The following is a 19,066-nucleotide window of genomic DNA, read 5'->3' as shown; positions in this document are numbered from 1 at the left end:
AAGTGTGAGTGTAGACACTAGCCATAGCCAGAGAAAAGGCGAGGTCTCACACAGGCGGATGGACAGGGGTGCTTGAAGGGGGACTGCTGCCTGTCAAGCCCCTGTTGCAAGTGCCACAGCAGGTGTCACCAGATGCATGTTTCAGACCATCATGGAGGCACAGGCACATACTGACTGCAACACCAGAAGATACTCAGGGTCTTGGATGCAACTCTTCCTGCCATGCATGACAACCTACATGCTCTTGCTGAGGCCACACCTTACAATAGTGTGGTTATGGATAGATGGCGGGGTGAGACATTGGCAATCCTCAACCATGGAATGTCTGTGCTGGAGTGTGTGGAGGGAGATGGGCATTGGCCACATGGATGTAGGTCAGCACCAAGATCAGATGAGGGTTCACGTGGCCATGCACATTCACACTCCCATAGTGGCAGTGCTACCAGCACTACCAAAGGGGGGGGTGCTATCTACACCACAACAGAGCAGGCCATGGGCACATGGTCCTGGTCACTCCTGTCAGGGACATGGATCCAGTAGACAGCAGTCACCATCAGGGAGTAGTACTGCATCTGGCCTTGGGCCAGGTCATGCCAGTGAGACCCCTGGCAAGACCAGTTCCTGTGTTGTGGCCAGAGAAGTGTGAACTCTGCCATGTATGGTCCACAGTTGTCCAACATACCCCCTGTGTAGGGTAGCCGCATGATGTGACTGTGTGCATACAAGCACACACACATCTCTATCACAGGCAGGTCACCACCACCACACACACACAGCACCTCTGCACAGCCCATTTAGAGAACACCCTCCAAACACACACACACACACACACACACACACACACACACACACACACACACACACGCACATACACACACATGATGTCAACCGTATGGCCCAGCTGAGGCCTCTGGCAAACCCACACCACACCCTGTGCATATGATGATACCTGTGCCACATCTCTGTCATCCATACCATCAATGCAGGGACATGCTAATATGGGTCTTATGCACAGGGTGAATATAGTACAGTGTAGCTAGGTAATGCTGTGTAAGGTGCTGTCTGATTGCATTTGTTACACCACAACACACAATTGTGTACTGGGTAGAACACACCTCCAAATGGTAAAACCCACACCCCAGAGGATATGGCCTCAGCCAAACACACACACACACACACACACACACACACACACACACACACACACACACACACACACACACACACACACACACACACACACACACAGAGAATACTGTTTATACACACAGTATCAGAGTTGTATCTCAGTATGTACCTTTTTAGCCATGATGCATTATTGGCATTAGTACCACTGACTGAATGTAGTCTGACATGCTGTATTCAGTTTGTGTTCCAGGTGTCTGTGTGTCTGCAGGCTGTGGCCCTGTAGACATTACCAATGAGGAGTATGGCAGAGTGGAAACACATCAACCATTTCACAGCCAAGGAACAGCTGTATATGTACATGTTTACCAGGTGTATATGCATGCAGCAGTGTGTGAGGGACTCTGTTGGCAGACAGTGTGACCTTGCATACATACCCCTTGTCACAGCTAGCTAGCCTTCATATACATCACCTCAGTGTTCTGTAGTACCACAGGCTCATACATACAGGGAGGTTACTGGAGTACTGGCACTAGCTCCTTCACAAGCCTAGCCATAACTTTAACCCCAACAGATTCACCTGTCTTGTGGGCACACAGTAGTCACAGCGCCTTCTCATGTCTACATATTGCACACACATAGGCAACACGCAATGTGTGTGTGATATTATCAGTTGTGGAGTGTGGGATACAAGTTGTAGTAATGTGACAGTTGGCAGCACATAGCATGCCCACGACAAGTACAACACACAGGATGTATGCTAGTATGACACCTTCTTTGTGTGACATTACCTTCGCTTACAGTATTTCTCATGACATTGAGGTGCTTCTGATGTGCAATCACTTCTCTATGCAATCACTACAGAACTGTATGACATGTTTCTTGTCCTACAGTTCTGGGACCTCTTTTAATGGTTTCAATTGTCATCACAGGTTACACCTTGCCAAACATGGACTGCAACCTGCAGGGTGATTCAGACATACCTCTCAACTGTACAGTTTACACAGACTATCCTGATGCATGCCACATATCAGTAGTCCATTTTCTCATACACCTGTGTCTGTCTGGCAGATTGTTGCCAAACCATTGCAGGCTGAAGTCATAACATAATGGCAGACATTATGAGTTGCACACTTCACACCATTCAGACCATCTATGCTAAATGCAAACCCTGTTATGCTATCACTGTTATATGTTTGTAGGAGCAATACTTGACAGGCGTCCCTATTATGTGGCCTTTGTCACCCCATTATATATGGTTTTGTAAACATTCCTTGCTCCAACAGCTTGGGGGGTATGGGTACAGATGGTGGCCATACCTCTGACCTCTGCATATGTGTGCATATTGTTCTGATCTCTGACACATGATTTCTTTACATCGGTCATGAACATGTGGTTTTCTGGCCAACATGGAAAAATCTTTACAGATTGACATTGTAGATTAATGACAGCTATTGTCATGTAATAACATATACCCTTTGGAAGGTGCATTCAATTGCATGACCTGTTCCGCTATCCATTTCCCATGTGTGTCACAGCAATATGTGACAGGTGTGGCCAATGTTTGCTGTTTGCCCCAGCTTCACATATGGCATTCACCTGATGTCTGTCTGTGAGTGGTTGGGAGGTATGTTGATGGCCATAACACAGGTAGACTGCTGCAAGGTGATGTGATACAGTGATAGAGTAACAGACGGTTTATCAGTATTATGTGTCAGACAGGTACGCGATCTGCTGCTGCCATGTCTGTCACAACAGTAACTGTGACATATTTGGAAATGTGTCTCATAAATGCCAATTGTTAGGGGACACAGACAATATATTGGTTGCAAACATCTGGATATTCCATATACATATGTACAGATGGCTGGTATGGCCTGTACAGTTTAACATGATACATGTATGGCAGATGCCATTAACTGGCTCTTTAAAGTAATACCATGGGGAGGGAGTCAACAGGCCATAATATGGTATGACCAACATGCACAGGGGATATGCTTCACATGCAAACACACACAGTACTATAGTTGCTAGTATGGGAATTAGAACCCCTGCCTACCTAATTAAATGTACTATAGTATTACACAGTTATTGCACATACCACAGAGCTTATAGGGCTGAGGAGTGTATACAGGTACTTCCATCTTGGGTTACATCAGCAGCCCTTGTAAAGAGGGCAATGGAAAGTGTACTGGGTAGAACACACCTCCAAATGGTAAAACCCACACCCCAGAAGATATGGCCTCAGCCAAACACACACACACACACACACACACACACACACACACACACACACACACACACACACACACACACACACACAAAGAATACTGTTCACACACACAGTATCAGAGTTTCCAGTATTGGGTTTAGCACCCCTACCTATCTAGTTGTTAGTATTACAGTGTTATGCAGTTAGCACATGCACCACAGAGCTTCTAGGGTAGAAGAGTGTCCCAAGGTACTTCTAAGGTGTATAATATCACCAGCCCTTGTAAAGTATGGCAGTGGGAAGTGTAGTGGAAGAGAAAGGCCTCAAAATACTATATTCTACAAATATATACACTTATAAACACACTTACATTTGCTAGGACTGAGATTAAAACCCCTTCCTATCTAGTTATATGTACTATACTGTTATGCGGTTATTGCACATGTCATACAGCTTATAGGGCTTAGAATTGTCCAAGAGTACTTCTAAAGTGAATGACATCAACATCCCTTGTAAAGTAGGGCACTGGGGCATGTTGTGGATGGGAAGGTCCGCAGAACACTTTATCCTACAAACATACACACACATTTGCCAGAACTGATAGTAGAACCCCTGCCTATCTTTTTATTTGTAATATAGTGTTACACAGGTATCTCAAGCACCATACAGCTTATAGGGCTGAGGCCAGTCCTAAGGTAATTCTAAGGTGAATGACATACATACATACACACACACACACACACACACACACACACACACACACACACACACACACACACACACACACACACACACACACACACACACACACACACACACACACACACTTGCATATGCCAGGACTGAGATTAGAACCCCTACCTATCTAGTTATTTGTACTATATCGTTATGCAGTTAATGCATGTGCTACAGAGCTTATAGGGATGACAAGTGTCTAAAGCTACTTCTAAGGTAAATGACATCAGCAGCACTGCTAAGGTAGGGCACTGGGACATGCTGTGGATGGGAACATCCTCAAAATACTTTATCCTACAAACATACACACTTACAAACACGTTTACACACACTTATACACACACTTGCCGGAACTGAAAATAGAACCCTTGCCTATCTACTTATCTGTACTATACTATTACATAGTTATTGCATGTGCCATGGAGCTTATGGAGCTGAGGCTGTCCAAACGTACTTCTAAGGGGAATGACATCAGCAAGACTGCTAAAGTAGGGCACTGGGGAGTGTACTAGGTGGGAATGGCCTAAAACTGTCTCACCTACACACACACACACACACACACACACACACACACACACACACACACACACACACACACACACACACACACACTTATATTTGTCAGGACTGAGATTAGAACCCCTACTCATCTAGTTATTTGTACTATAGTGTTACAGCATTATCACACATGCTATGGAACTTATATGGCTGACAATTGTCTAAAGGTGCTTCTAAGGGGAATGACATCAGCAGATCTTGTGATGAAGGGCAATTGAAGGTGTACTGAGTGGGAACAGCCTCTTAATACTTAAACCTACAGAGACACATACACACACACACACACACACACACACACACACACACACACAAAGACATGTGATGGGCTGTTACCACCCCCACCTCACTATTATTACACAATGGAGCTCACCTTTATGCTGGCACGTGCGGCTGGTTATGACCGGTATGCCACTGTGCACAGCAGGACATCACTCTATGCCATTCAGGGTATCCCTGTGTATGACTCACTCTCTATGCGTGCTCCCTGTGTCTCTCTCTCTATCACTGTCTATTTCTCATTTCCCCATGTCCATGTGTGTATATGCTTGACATATTGTTATATGTTGACCATATATATGTCTGTATAGTGCACACAACAGATGCAGATATATCAAATATGGGCCACCTACAGCTAGCTGAGGGTAATCCTGTCTGATGGGTGTGTGTAGAGTCAGTTAAGGTGTACATAGCTGTCTGTGTGCAGAGAAATATATGCACAATACAGTTATATAGTCTGATATGGGTTCTGACATGGGTTGTGATTCCCTAAGTGTAGGAGCATGTCCAGTATGACCTTCTATAGTAAGAGTGGGACTCCATTCCACAGATAGTTGTACTCCGGTCTGGGGTTTATTGTGCTGCAGCCATACCTCTCAAAAGCAAACAGGAAGTTGCTAGAGGTACAGGGTTTGTTTTAGCAGACATTTTCTGACATATATGATGTCTGACACTGAAATGTATTGTGTCATTACCTAGTAACATATATCCTCAGATCATCACAGTGCTTTACCAGAGAAATACAAGATGTATGTTGCACAGACAAATATTATGAGCCTGACTATATACATTCTTGCCCAGTCCGGCCAGTTGAGAGGTGTGGCTACAGCCGATTGAATGATGAAGCTGTGTAAACAGTCCAGCAACTTGGTGATATACTGGCTGGGGATCTCCTGCTTGTGTAGTATTCTACTTACCTGAAAGTTATATCCAGGTGTTGTGATACCTCTCAACCCTACAGTTTTTTGCAGATTGTCCAGATGATTGTCTCGAAGTTTCATCCAGTCTACATAAACTTGTGTTTTTATGGCACATTAGTTGCAAATAATTGAAGACTGATGTTACAAAATAATGACAGACATTAGTGTTTCAGACTTCATAACATTCAGACAATTCCTGCTAATGCAAAACCCATGATTCTTCCACCTTTCTCAGTTTGTAAGAGCAATATTTACTACACGTGCCTATCATTGTGCCTTTGTCCCACTTTTATTTATGACTTTGTACAGATATCTTGCTGTCAGAGTTTGATAGGTATGGGTGTGGGTGCAGAGTGCATTCTACTGAGCAGAAATGTCTATTATATGTGTGGTATATTCCACATAACACTGTGACTTCCAGGTATGTCTGTGGCAGAGCAGTACAGAGTAATGTGGTGAACCACTGACAGATAGTTGTGTATAGGCTGATATGTTGATATGGTGATATGACGTTAGTAGGCTATTGGCCCTGAAGCCCTTATAACCCATGCAGATGAGAGTGTAGCCCATGTTAAGATGTGTCAGCAACCAGAGCACCTGTCCAGCAGGAACACAGGTGGAATCACAGGACTGTATTTTCTGTTTTCCATGCATTTATACAGGGAGCACAAGACAAGGGGTATTGAGGCACTTGGCTTGATGTGGACAGGAAGTGTATTCCACAGATGGGGGAGTGTGTGGAACACATATCTGTCACACCAAAAAGCTGTACTGATATCACAGACCAGGTTGATGCTTTGCCTACAGGTTGATTGAGTGGGCCTTGACTTCCAGATGTGCAACAGTCCCATCAGGGCAGGGTCTGGTTTGCTTTGTATACCAGACAGGGGTCACCTCTGCAGAGTCTGTATGGGACAGAGTAGAGGGACATTGCTGTTGGCCTATCTGTGTAGGGTAGGTGTTTGTGGTCCTGCATTCTCCTGGTGGGGAACCTTCAGCTTGAGGCCATGTTTCTGGCATCAGGCATTTGTTTTGGTAAGACCCTCTTGTAGGATGTCCACATCACTTTGGGTATTGATGACTTTTCCCAGCTTGTGGTCATCTGCCAACTTGGTCAGCAATGGGCCATTGATTTTCGACTGCACCTCAGGGAAGTATATCCCGTATACCAGAGGCCCCCGGACCAATCCTTGGGGTATGACACTCATTACGGGTGTACTGTTTGAGCTGGCTACCCCTATTATGATTATGTGGGTTCTATCAATGAACCAGTTTGATACTCATCCGGTAACATATGGATTGCTGCCTAGTTGACAGAGTTCATGTACTATGGGCAAGTGGGGAATGGTGTGTAAGGCTTAGGCCAGGTCACGGTGGCCAGAGTGCACCATCTTTTCCTTATCCATGCCTTTGTTGGCTGCCTCAGGGAGGTCATCCAGAATTCACTGACATACCTCCCCTGAGGATGGCAGACATGTTTAGGGTAATGTATTTGGATTTTTCCAATGTCCCTGTTAATGTGATCCAAGAGAGTCGATTGCATGGCCTTGAAGATCAGGCTAGTTAGGCTGATGAGTCTTTCATTTCCTGGATCAGTGAACACTCCACCTTGGTGTAAAGGGATGACAGTGGCTATCCACAACTTGGCTGTGACATAGACAGTACTCAGGCTTTGGGTGTGTAGGGTGCATAATGATACTGCCAGTTCATGCCTGGTTTCATGTAGTTTGCAGCCTGGGATGTATTCAGGTCTCATGGAGGCTGTCCTCTTGACTTTGGGAGGGCAGTGATGCCCTGCTCTCTAGTGATAAGGGCTGGGTGTTCAGGTACTGGAGATGTCCTGCTTTCTTGATAGGGAGGCAGAGGGGAGACATTTTTAATGAAGCTGTTAGCCAGTGAAGTGGCTATATCTACAGCATTTGTGTATGTGGTGTCATTGACCACCTGTTCTTCACAGATCTGGGAGCTTCCTTTGGGAATGCAGACATATGTGAGGAAGGCCTTCTGATTGTCTGTCTTAGATGTGGGCAATTTTGACTCAGAGTCACCTTTAGTGGATTTCACTGGGCTCTTATTTGTTTGTTCAGACTAAAGGGTGATTACTTCCAATTGTGCACCCTCTCCTTCTTGGTCCTGGACAGCAATGTTATCCTTTTGATATATAGCTGCTTTATTGCAGATGTTTGCGGACAGGTTTACTCTCCCTTGCAGACAGTGATGTTGTCCTGTCAGGTATTCCTAATTTCGTGCATCTCTATCTATATGCTGGCATGCTAGTTTTGTGTACATTCTTATGTTGGTGCCTGTTCCTGTACTGGGTAGGTGGCTGTTCAGCTGTTTATAGCATTCCTCTGGTGGTTGTGATCTGCTTGTGGGACATTTTCCTTTTACCACAGCTAGAGGTGGGTCAGGAGAGATGGTGATATGACATGTGACCACTTTTCTGTCGGATCTTGCCAGGAAGGATGATACCATAGGGGTGCTGCAGTGGTTGTTCATGTTGGTTACTGCTACGTCCGACATAGGTATCACATCTTGTGGGGGTATCAAGTGGCTGTCCTAAGGATGTAGCATTGATAAGATGGGGGCATCTATGTGCATTTCTGTTCTGTCATGGTTGGATTCCCAATCAATGTTTGGGTAATATACATTAACTAGGATCAGGGTGATGGGTGGAATCTTGATACATTTGTAGAGGGCAAGATATGTGGGGTGGGTGCCCTGAATCAGATATGTTGGCCTGTAGCTACGTATAATTTGCATAGGTGTCTTGCCAACAGTTGACTGCACTTGGAGTGTTTCGTGTGTGTTAGACTGTTTGACCAGCCTGGAGGTGTGTGTCTGTCTAACTCCACCTCCTTTGGCTTTGCTGCCAACATTTTGGGGTCTGAGTGTGGGATAGGATGAGTGATCAGGTAAGCATGGGTTTCTCTCTGCAGCTGTGGGCCAGGTTTTTGTGAATGCACAGATGTCACTATCTTCCAGGGTTACAACTGCTTGCAATTAGTGCATTTTCCTGTTTTGACTCCTAGCATTTAGCAGCATGGCCTTTAATTTGTGTTTTGTTTAATGTTTTATGTTGGTAGTATGGACCCGATGACTTTTCCTACAAAAGCACTATGGGGGAGGCAAGGCCCTTTGCCAGAGGCCTGAAGGCCAAGTGAGACAGATGCAGGCCATCTCTAGCAAGGCAATGTGATATGTTGATCATATGATATGTTCCCAAGCTGTCAGGCAGTGGATCCCACTGGGATCACACCAGTGAGGGAGCCAAGTGTTACTGACAATCATTTTCTCTTTGTATTGAGCCATCATTCTGGGTGACAGCAGACTGCTGCTTAAGGCTAGGGACATACCTGCATGAGACACATATTCAGCAAGCTGAATCATGTCTGTCTTCCTGTAGTTCAGGGAGGTACATCTGGCATCATTCACACAGCCATAGACCAGGCCGGAATGATACCTGTACCTGTTGTGGGGTGACTTGAGTGCATGTGTGATATGGCAGATTATGGCACGTGACAAACAAGTGACCATAACTTTCTCCTTATCCTGCCTGGTGAGAGGCACATCTGTGTGTCTACCAGTGAAGTCTTCTATGAGTAATATGTTGGGTGTATGGTAAGGCCTTAGTGTTTGCAAGACCCTGGTATGTGGAGTCTGCATGGTCTGTGGTGTGCAGGTTTGTGGAGTTCTCATGTGTTTTTGTCTCTGAGGTGTCCTTTGTTTGGGTTTTTGCTTTGATGCGGACCTCCACTTACATGGTTGTGTGTTGTGTATTTGTAGGTGATGTTTACTGACTCCATACACTGCATGGGACCTATGTTATTGCAAAATTTGTTCTGGTGTGTACATTTTCATTTGTCTGGCCAGTGGTTCCCCTTTACCTTATGTGTGTCTCTGTCCTTCTGTTGCCCAGTCACAGGCTTTGCCCAAAGTGGCTGCTGTTATGTATTTGTAATTCTGGTGTGAGTAGGGTAAATGCTGTAACATCACACACAGGGTTATGGACTTCACACCTCCGAGTGTACCTATTTAGGAGGTTGTCCATCATTGCACCACTACATTTGCTGTGGTCCTCAGATGGTTTGTGTTGCTATATCATAAAAAAGAGTTAAATAGGCACCCAACAAACACCAAGAAGCAGATCCAAGGTACCAAGGAGACAAAACCAGCCAGCAGTCCATAAACTGATTTTAATAAAGAATAAAACACATGAACGCAGCCACATAAAACATAGCATTTTCATTTTAAAACTTCATCAGATGTGGATCTAACAGTCATACTCAGGGTTATACAGCATCCTGACAAGCAAACTGACCAATACAAAAAGACAAATTGTTAAGACATCATTATTATAAAACTTATAAATATTCATCACAAACCATGTTAAAAGGACTAAAAAGCTTCTTAAAATCAAATTAAAAAATGCTAAAATACATTTAAAAATGTCAGTATTATAAATTATTTAAAAATGTAGCTCACTTCTCAAAAAAAAAAAGTTTAACTAAATGCTTAAATATTTTACTTTAAAAGCTATATGGATAGTTTCACTGTTAGATCCACATCTGATGAAGTTTTAAAACAAAAATGCTATGTTTTATGTGGCTGCGTTCATGTGTTTTATTCTTTATTAAAATCGGTTTATGGACTGTGATGGCTGGTTTTGACTCCTTGGTACCTTGGATCTGCTTCTTTGTGTTGCTATATGTTATTATGAGACTATATGTTGGCCTAGCTATCAAATGTCACAGACTGACATCTGGACAAGCCCATATATGACAGTCAGACAAAGGCCCACACATGGGGACAGGGTGTTAATACTGTTCTACCAAACATAAACAGTTGGGAGCAGGGCTGGCCTTAGCTGAAATGGCACCCTAGGCGAAGTAGTATTCTGGCGCCCCTTAAGCCCCACCCACACCATACTCATGAAACACCCCTATTTAAGCCACACCCACAAGGTCACTTCCCAAGAAAGCCACTCCAGTCATTTCCTTAAATTATTTAAATGCATAGGAAGAAAAAGATAACTTGTGATGTAGTTAACTGCAACTACCTTTGCATATGTATTTTCTGTTTAAATACCAGAGTCAGATCATGGTCAAATAGGGCCCTAGGCAGGGTAATAGACCCCCCCCCCCAGAGCAGCCCCTCCTGCAGCAAGCTCCTACCCCCCTCTCAGCAGCAGCCCCCCTCCTCAGCCATTCAAGTGTTCCATTAGTTGGTTATTTCTCATCAGTTACCATACATACTCTTCTCTTATTTGCTTCTACAGTAATTACAGATATTGAAATAAAATAGCACAAACAGATAGACAAACAATACAGTTTCGCAATGAAAATAGACATAGAATGAGCAGTAAACTTCTATGCCCTTGAAACTCAACATTTACTGAAAATTGTTTACCTTTGGGCTGTTTTCAAAACAGACTCCTTGCACACATTTTTTAGGGCCATGCATACATGTATTTGCTCTTTGATTCACCTTCCTGATTTTATTTAATTATATTCCTTGTGTAATACAGTACCAGTTTAAATTTATAGTTTTAAATATTCTATTAATAAACAATGAAGCAAAATTTATATACCAATACTTACTCATTTCAAAAAATTTTAACCATAAAAGGCCATTCAAGACTTCCGCCATTACAATCCACCAATATTACTCAATAAGCACAATCTCTGCAGAAGTAAAATCATCTGAATTCCACATTAAAAAATCCATAACTAATGAAGAGGTTGCTACCGTCAAAACAACTTCACATATCAATGTTTTATCTACAAATTCAGTGCCTGCTGCCCTTGAAGAATTAATTGCGTATATTACATTAAAAATGTTAAGTTGCTAATATTGCAATAGGAAATGACTAACAAGTTCATAGTGACTAGGCATCTCATACAAAGGACATACTCAGGAGCATAGAACCTCTATCCCCCCTTATAATGCACCAAATAATCAACAATCATAATGGCACTGCAATATCAACACTCCATCTACATGGTGTGGGAGTAGAACCCACAGCCTTCTGCACCAAAAGCAATTATACCACTAACACTGCTTTCAGATTCTACAACAGTGTGCCATTCGATAAACCAAAAACAGCTAGTTGCACATTGACAACATTTACACTTGTTACAGTGAGTTTTAAAGTTGTAGTTTTGAACATTTTTTTCCAGTAAGAAATGGAAAAAATGTATAACCCAATAATGACAAAACTGCCAATTTCAGAACATTTTAACCATAAAAGGCCCCTCAAACTTCTTTCATTACAACCCACCAGTATCAGTCAATAAGCACAATCTCTGCAGAAGAAAAATTCATCCCAATAACTCTCTGTTATATCTGTAACTAAAGAAGAGGCTGTTACTGGCAAACAACTTTACATTTCAATGTGTCATCTACAAAGTCAGTGCTTACTGCCCTTGAAAAATTAATTGCCTACGTTACATTAAAGAAAAAAAAATGTTATGCTGGTAATATTGCAATAGAGAATGACTGAGAAACCAACAACAAGTTCATAGTTTCTAGGCATCTTAAACAAAAGAAGGTACACTAAGGAGTGCAGAACCACTATCTCCCCTTAAAATGGAACAAATAATCGGTAACTAGGGCATTACATACCATGCCTCCATACCTCTCAACCTCTTAGCACAAGAAATCTGAACAAAGCCTAAAATAATGATGCGGGAAGGGGGCAAAGGCCTCCAAACAAAGGCAGATTATAAATATTGCTCTTATAGGCTTAGAAAGTTGCTAGAATAACATAATTTACCTTAACATGCATTTTCTGAAGGAAATGAAGGCTGAAACTCAAATGTATGACATTTAGTTATTTAAATCCTCAGTGATTTGCCAGAAAACCACAAATTTTATGAGGAATAGGCCAAAAATATGAGGCAAAAGTCTGGACAGTTGAGAGGTATGCATACCTCTCAACCTCTTAGTGTAAGAAATCTGGACATGATGTAAGTGCAATGGCCGTCAAAATAGGGATAGATTTTAAATAGCACACTTTAATTTAAAGTTGCTAGAACAACAGCATTTGTGTTAACATGCATTTCCAAATTATATGAAGTCTGAAAGTTTTATATATATATATATATATATATATATATATATATATATATATATATATATATATCATTATTTAGGTGACTTTACTTCTGTGATTTACCACAGAACTGCAAATTAGTATGATAACAACAAAGACGTTCCAGAGTGAATGCAAAAGAGAAACTAGACTGATAATAAGAAACATAATGAAAATATCTAGATATGGGAGGCCCATTAAGACAAAAAGAATGGACAAGCTCAAATAATTGTTCTAGAGTTTCAGTCCACTCAAAAGACTGGCAAGTACATTCATGTAAATGTCTACTAAATCTAAATAAAGACTGACTTTTTATGAAATAAATTACACTTTATTAACCAGAGATATTTTAAAATGATCACTGTACAGAAATGCATGATACTTCACAGAAGATGTGCAAAATAATGTGGAATAGTAGAGAGATATGTATAACTTTATGTACGTTGCTTTCAAGATGTTTGACTAATGTGTGCTTAATTGAAAACCCACAGGCAGGTAAGAGATAAAAAATGAAGTGAAAGTGCATGCTCAAGTAAGCATTTATACAGACAACCCCCTCCACAAACTTTGCTTCATGCCCATAAACTAATATATACAACTTTCACAACTGCACAACAGTAGAGAAGGGAGAAATTCCCCACTTATTTGCAGAGTAGTCTTACAGAAATACTGATCCCACAGAGAACAGGTATTCTTCCTTTGATCTCACCTAGCTGTTTTGGGCAGTGACATCATGAATGATTAGTCATCCATCAGCTTCAGGAAACTGTGCCCCCTATGATCGATAAAAGGGGTGAACAAATAGGAAACAGTTCCTTGCCACAAGTAATGGAGAATGCAAATGGCCTAAACTACTGTGGCACACATCAAAAACAATATTGTTGATTGGAGTAAGGCCTCTTGTACTCTCACACTCTTACTTATATATACTAACTCTTTAGTTGTATAACGTTAGAAAAACAAGAAAATCCCTAATACAATGCATAACAGTCTTGCACAAACAGTAACACAGCAGTAAGCACATTGCAAAACAAAACGCTCTGAAGAATTGCAAGATCAAGGAAATGTGATCATAAACTTAAACCCACAAACCCCATGGTAAATGATAGGCAAGACATATTTTATTATTTATTTAACAGGAAAGACCAAATTGGAATAAAGCCAATTTTCAGCAGAGGGAAACACTCTAGATGCATGATTTGTAACATGGGAGGAAACCAGCGCACCCAGAGAAAACCCACACAAACACAGGAAGAAAATGCAGACTCCGCACAGAAGGCACTCCAACTGAGAATCAATCTAAAGATCCTCTTGCTGTGAGGTGACAACGCTACCACTGCACTACTGTATGCATCCTACTAAATATTGGAGAGTTCACAGACAGGAAATGAATGTCTAGAAGGCAGTCATAGAAAAGAAATCATGGAGGCTGGTCATGCATCCATGTTTTCTTTATAGGGCATCCTGACAGATATTACAAATGTTTTAAAAGTCATCATCTGACTGAAATAAATTGTTTCATTTTTCTTGTATTAAATAACTACATAACTTAAATGGATATAGTTCAGTCTTTTTTTACAAGCAGTCTGAGTACAACAAAAAAGTAAAGCATCTAGAAGTGAAATGGATATACTCAGTTTCAGTTTTTCAAACGCTTTCTTTCCCCCAGCTCTTTGCTGACTTTCTTTACATTTTAAACACTGATCATCAAAAAAAAAAACATTAGATCAAAACAGCAAGTGAAAAAGATGTGTCCTTTTTTATATATTTTTAGAAAAGACAGTATTGAGTAGTGATAATATATTTTTGTAAAGACACGACCCATGAACCACAATTCATTGATTTAATAATTAATGTACTGTACAAATTGATCTATGGTTATAAAGAAAAAAGAAAATTAGGATTAGGGTAGGGCTAAACTTAAAGGCAAAAATCACAGAGGTCTGCATAAATCATTGTAGCTAACAGGTAAGCTATCTTGTGCTGTTAGAGATAGTATAGTGTCATGCATCATCAACTCTGGAAAAATATCCTGCTAAGTGAAAGACACCAGCAAATTAACAGTGTCTTGGATTTTATGTCTTTGCCATAATTTCTTTCAGCTTTGTGTCTTTCTTCGGATTTCAACTAACAAGTCTGACAGCATTTAAAAATGTAGGATGCATCGGTATAAAAAAGAAAATTTGTTATGGGTATGTTGTAATGTTCTCAGAAAATGTAGATCGGCATTATTTTCTTGCATGTCTGCTTTTTACAAAATTGAAAGAAACTCAGCAGAAGGCACATTATTGTAAAAATAGTTTGCTTTTCTTTTCTGTTTTTCTAGCAACTTTTGTTTTCATTGCATACACACACACACACACACACACACACACACAGAAGCCCAGTTTAAACTACATAGACACACACATACACTTACCTTCTTTTTAATCTGAATAGCCACACGCGTACACATGGCGTTAACCCTTCTCTTAAACTGCTTGTTTAATTTCTGCATGCAACTGTAGAACGTGTTTACATCCACATTGGCGTGTGTGGATGTGATGCATGCATGTTCCTCCCTAAAGAGGAAAACTCCACTACTGACTCCACTACCGTGGAGTGAAGTTTTTTTTTTTTTGTTAATTCTTTAAGTCCTGGCCAACCTGCAGGTATAAAAGTGGGAGGGGCACTCGCTTTCCCCTCATCACCCTATGATTCCGACGCCCTATGGTTTATTTATTTTAATTAATTTATTTTCTTATTATGTGTTTGCATAATAAGAACAGTAAATTAATTAAAATAAATAAACACAAATTGCACCCTTTACAAGGCCATCATGTACAGCGCCCTAGGTGGTTGACTAGTTTGCCTATGCCTAAGACTGGCCGTGGTTGGGAGTCCAGTTTGGTATTTGCTTGCTTTCTCTTATGGGTATGACATCTGCTTCGCCACTGTCTGCCATTGATGTTTTGACATGAGTCTTTGCAAATAGTTGGCAGGCAAATTCAGTGTTAGGACAAGCAGAACAGATATACAGAACAGATATACAAGGCAAGATAAATGCCAAGAAATATATGATAGTATCCTTTGGGAAGCCATCCATCCCTGGTAACTATCATATTGAGAACAACCCCTTAGAGCTGACCCAGTAGTCAGGGACATAGAGACACACATAGATAGTAATCAATCCTTTGACCATCATGTGTCTACAGTGGTGAGGAAGTCATTCTGTGTTGTATAACTTATAAACAAAAGTATGGCATCTAAGTCCAAGGAAGTCATTGTTCCACTGTATTTGGCATTTCTCAGACATATCATTGAGTACAATGCCCCCTTTGGTATGTACCTAACCAGACATATTCAACAATTGGAACATCCACAGAGGTCCATCACTAAAAGAATACAGGGGGTACATAAATGTCCTATACAGACCACCTCGAGGCCCTACCCCTGTATTATGTTTCCTACAGACATTTGAGGGTAGATCTATGCCTGGCATACAGGGCATTGTCAGACCCCACTCTGACAGACCTCCTGCATATCCACAAAATAAAAACACCAGAATTCCCCATTCTAAAGACTTAAACCTTGCCCATGATACAAATAGGATCTGCTGGAGAGATAGGTTTTTATTCCAGGGACTACTTCATCTGTGGAACAGGCTCCTCATCCATGTGAACCAGAATTCCTGCCTAACCCAATTCAAGTGCAACTTGGAAAATTGGATGGAAAACCAGAGATTCATCCCTGGCTTGACAGGCAACCTGTAAATGGTTTATCTCCCCAGCCCATGTTTACAGTTATCAAGGGTATCAAAACGTTTCAGAGATTTGGAATGCATGGCTAGGCTTAAAAAGGCCCTTGTGGTCATTAGCCCAGAAAACACCTATGAACCTATGAACTTGTGCTCCTTCTGTAACCACCTGTCATTTCAGGGGTATGGATGTTGGCCAGTAACATGTTGTGAGTGCTGACATGGTAAGTTGGCAGCCTTTTATAACCTGGCAGTACACAGGCCTTCAGGTACTTGCTGTGCAACTAGGCACCATACCTCCCGACTTTTTAGAGCCAGACATCTAGACAAAGCCATAAATAATTTGGAGACAAAGGCCTACATATAGGGACCATTGTTAACTACTGGTCTTATAAACCTAGAAAGGTGATACAATAACAGGTTTTGCATTAGTATGCATTTTCCTAAGAGGTATGAAGTCTGAAACTACAATCTGTCATTATTTTCTGCCTTTAGTCCTTTGTGATTTGCCAATGATTTGCCAGAAAACCATGATTTCATGATAAATATGATGCAAACCTCTGGACATTCTGCAAAAAGTCTGTACAGTTGAGGGGTATGCTAGGCACTGTGTAGGTTACTCTGAGTTGTGTACTGTTCATATGTGTGGACCCTGTCCCTGACCTGTCCAGCTCTTCTGCAGTAACAAATATTGACATCTGGACAGTGTGTACAACTCCTACTGTAGCTGTATTTGACATGCAAAATAGTTTGCACTGCAGTTCTTGGAACATGGACCCTGTCAAACACAGTACTGTACCTAGGCCACTAAGACACAACAGCCAGGAGTAAGTGCAGGCCACACAGTGACAGTATTGACCACACATATACATAGCTCATTAACCCCTGAATATTGTGAACATGCAACACGTTATCAAGTTAATTGGAACAGCCCTGGAAATGTGTGCTCTGCTGTTAATACCCTACAAACATTGCTGTTACTGCATTTTTATAGGAACATGGGTGTGGGGGCACACCTATCAACTGCCCACATTTGCACAGACTTTGCTGATGCTCCCTTTACATTTTGGTTCCATTTAGCATAGTATTGTGCCTGTCTTGGAGACTACAGGCATATCACTAAAGACTACAGGTTAGATTGTAATGGCAGACATTTGGGTTTCAGACTTCTTACCCTTCAGAGCCTTACTGCAACTGTAAGACCTGCTGTGATATCACTGTGTAAGTCTGTATGGGAATATTTCCTCATTATGAGACCCCACATTGGCATCCATGTATGTGATCTATGACCCCCAGTTAGTTAGCCCCCCACATATACGGCAGTGAAATTTGTCACCTAAGGGACTACTGCATATGCTGGGGAAGCCACTATTGGGAGGACATTTCCTGGTGTCCCACATAGCTGTCAGTTGTCTGCTGCTATCCCGGTAGGCCACCCCATTCCCTTGCATGCATGCAGTGATACCATAGCTATGCTACCACAACATATTGTTCCATTCATTTATTGTTAAGAAGACTGACTTACCTTGTGCCTGTGGCAGTTGTGAGGATGGTGCTTGAGGGCTGGCTCTGTTGGATGTATGCAGTACACAGCCTATACATGGTAAGATACAGGTAGTGTGATGTGTGTGGCAACTATTTTATTGTGTGTGCAAGTCAGAGAGAGGTGCCAGTCCATGGGTACCTACAGTGTCAATGTGTGTGCCATGCATTGCCTCTTTGCCAAGACCTGGGCATACTGGGCATGCCTCTGTCTGCCTACAGGAGCAGGTTCAGGAGCTTCCTCCTCTGAATCCCAATGTGTATGTGGGGGCCTTGGTAATGGTGGGTGTTGTGTGGCCCTTCCCTGTGATGATCCTGCTGCAGCTATTTCCACAGGATCATATTGTGTAGCATGGCACATACTATGGACATGTGTTCACATGTGGCTGGATAGTACTGCAGGGCTCCATCAGATATGTCAAGACACTGTAACTGTAACTTGAGCATCCCAAACACATGCTCTATAATGTTCCTGGTTTGTGTGTGTGCCTCATTATGGCATTCTTCAGTGCATGTGTGTGTGAATTTCTGATGGGTGTCATAATCCATGGCTCCAGTGCATAGCCAACTTCCCCCACCAGATGGCCATACGGGAGGTCCCCCCTGGCAAATACCTGGTATAGCTGTGAGGCATGCCAGATGTGGCAGTTGTGATAACTACCAGGGCTGCCAGCACACACATTCATGATAATGCCCGGGCATTGCACATGACCTGGCAGTTGATGGAGTGATAGCCCTTGTGGTTGACATAGACTTAACCCTCTTCACCAGGTGGAGCCTTGATGTGGATGTGCGTGCAGTCTATGGCACCCAATACCTCTGCTCAGTCTGCCACATGGTGGAAGAGACGCATATTGCTGGTCCTCTCC

The sequence above is a fragment of the Protopterus annectens genome, chromosome 2.part0 (assembly GCF_019279795.1).
Source record: "Protopterus annectens isolate FY-2018-M chromosome 2.part0, PAN1.0, whole genome shotgun sequence".
NCBI classification, from domain to species: Eukaryota; Metazoa; Chordata; order Ceratodontiformes; family Protopteridae; genus Protopterus; species Protopterus annectens.
The sequence above is the reverse complement of the archived record's forward strand: the minus strand, read 5'-3'. Positions refer to the sequence as shown.